Below are 2,500 nucleotides of genomic sequence, written 5' to 3' on the forward strand. Positions count from 1 at the left end.
GTACGGGTCGAGCGAAAGGCGACGCGCGGCGTCCCGGGGTCGATCCGGACAGACGGGACTTGTAAAAATTACGGTCCGAGTCGAGCGAAAGGCGACGCGCGGCGTACCGGAGTCGATCCGGGCCGACGGGACTTGTGAAAATTTCGGTCCGAGTCGACCGAGAGGCGATGCGCGGCGTCCCGGAGTCGATACGGGCCGACCGGACTTGTGAAAATTTCGGTCCGAGTCGAGCGAAAGGCGACGCGCGGCGTACCGGAGTCGATCCGGACAGACGGGACTCGTTGAAGCTGCGGTACGAGTCGAGCGAAAGGCGACGCGCGGCGTCCCGGAGTCGATCCGGACAGACGGAACTTGTAAAACTTTCGGTCCGAGTCGACCGAGAGGCGATGCGCGGCGTCCCGGAGTCGATACGGGCCGTCGGGACTCGTTGAAGCTGCGGTACGAGTCGAGCGAAAGGCGACGCGCGGCGTCCCGGAGTCGATCCGGACAGACGGGACTTGTGAAAATTTCGGTCCGAGTCGACCGAAAGGCGACGCGCGGCGTCCCGGAGTCGATCCGGGCCGACGTCGACTTGTAAAACTTTCGGTCCGAGACGACAGAAAGGCGACGCGCGGCGTCCCGGATTCGATCCGGGCCGACGGGACTCGATGAAGTTTCGGTCCGAGTCGACAGAAAGGCGATGCGCGGCGTCCCGGGCCGACGGGACTTGTAAAAATTTCGGTCCGAGACGAGCGGAAGGCGACGCGCGGCGTCCCGGACTCGATCCGGGCCGACGTCGACTTGTAAAACTTTCGGTCCGAGTCGACAGAAAGGCGATGCGCGGCGTCCCGGATTCGATCCGGGCCGACGGGACTTGCAAAAATTACGGTCCGAGTCGACAGAAAGGCGATGCGCGGCGTGCCGGAGTCGATACGGGCCGACGGGACTCGATGAAGTTTCGGTCCGAGTCGACAGAAAGGCGATGCGCGGCGTCCCGGGCCGACGGGACTTGTAAAAATTTCGGTCCGAGACGAGCGAAAGGCGATGCGCGGCGTCCCGGAGTCGATCCGGGCCGACGGGACTCGTTGAAGCTGCGGTACGAGTCGAGCGAAAGGCGACGCGCGGCGTCCCGGAGTCGATCCGGACAGACGGGACTTGTAAAAATTTCGGTCCGAGTCGACCGAAAGGCGATGCGCGGCGTCCCGGAGCCGATCCGGGCCGACGGGACTTGCAAAAATTACGGTCCGAGTCGACAGAAAGGCGATGCGCGGCGTGCCGGAGTCGATACGGGCCGACGGGACTCGATGAAGTTTCGGTCCGAGTCGACAGAAAGGCGATGCGCGGCGTCCCGGGCCGACGGGACTTGTAAAAATTTCGGTCCGAGACGAGCGAAAGGCGATGCGCGGCGTCCCGGAGTCGATCCGGGCCGACGGGACTCGTTGAAGCTGCGGTACGAGTCGAGCGAAAGGCGACGCGCGGCGTCCCGGAGTCGATCCGGACAGACGGGACTTGTAAAAATTTCGGTCCGAGTCGACCGAAAGGCGATGCGCGGCGTCCCGGAGTCGATCCGGGCCGGGAGCCTGTCGGAACATCGTCATATGAGCCTCGTTCAATTTCGACAAAGTTCCCGGAGTTCAAAATTTTTTCGATAGCCCGCGGAGGTTTCGCCCCGTAAGCCGACCGTGCTACCACCGTGCCGGCGCCGACGTCCTAGCGGCCAGGCTCCTACTAGTAAGAGGAGCGAGTCGGTCGGGCCGGTCTCCCGTCGTCCGCCTGCTACGCCGTACCGGTACGTGCTCGAGCACGATACGTACTTCGGCGTAGACCAGGAGCGGGCGTTCGCGGACCGTTCCGTGCCTCGTACCAAAGAAACTACGCGACTCGCGTTGTTTCATCTATCGTCACTGCATTACCGCGGGTCGGTGTCTCAGACCGAATGGCCCTTGACGCGGTACCAAGAAGTTCGGCTCTCCGTGAAACACGGAAGGCCGAACGCTCCAACGCACGCGTCAACTCGCTTCTTTCCGAGCGTACACTCAAAGACCAGAGATGTTATAACAACGTATCCCAGACGCTTTCAATCTAGCCGACGGGTACGGGAGATCGTTCGAACGCTTATAAGCCGAGTGTCGAAGGTGGCGGCACACGGAACCGGGGCTGCCTGCGCGCAGTCCCGAAACACACAGTAGACGCGCGGCCGACCGGGCTACGAGACCCGGTCGGCGATGGGTGGCGCACGTCCGAGCCGAGATTTTGTATCGAAGCTCCCTGGTTGATCCTGCCAGTAGTCATATGCTTGTCTCAAAGATTAAGCCATGCATGTCTCAGTGCAAGCCAAATTAAGGTGAAACCGCGAATGGCTCATTAAATCAGTTATGGTTTCTTAGATCGTACACACATTTACTTGGATAACTGTGGTAATTCTAGAGCTAATACATGCAAACAGAGTTCCGACCAGAGATGGAAGGAATGCTTTTATTAGATCAAAACCAATCGGCGGCGGGTACGTCCCGTCCGCCGT

General features: G+C 61.2%; 1 non-coding gene across 1 annotated transcript in view; it reads left to right on the plus strand.

The window, feature by feature from the left end:
• The first annotated feature begins 2,244 nt into the window (after nt 1-2,244).
• Nucleotides 2,245-2,500, plus strand: part of LOC124296306 — a 1,913-nt gene continuing 1,657 nt past the window's right edge. The window contains exon 1 of the ribosomal RNA XR_006906132.1: nt 2,245-2,500. This exon is cut by the window's right edge and continues 1,657 nt beyond it. This is a non-coding gene — a ribosomal RNA (small subunit ribosomal RNA).

The sequence above is a fragment of the Neodiprion lecontei genome, unplaced genomic scaffold (assembly GCF_021901455.1).
Source record: "Neodiprion lecontei isolate iyNeoLeco1 unplaced genomic scaffold, iyNeoLeco1.1 ptg000140l, whole genome shotgun sequence".
Lineage (NCBI taxonomy): Eukaryota > Metazoa > Arthropoda > Insecta > Hymenoptera > Diprionidae > Neodiprion > Neodiprion lecontei.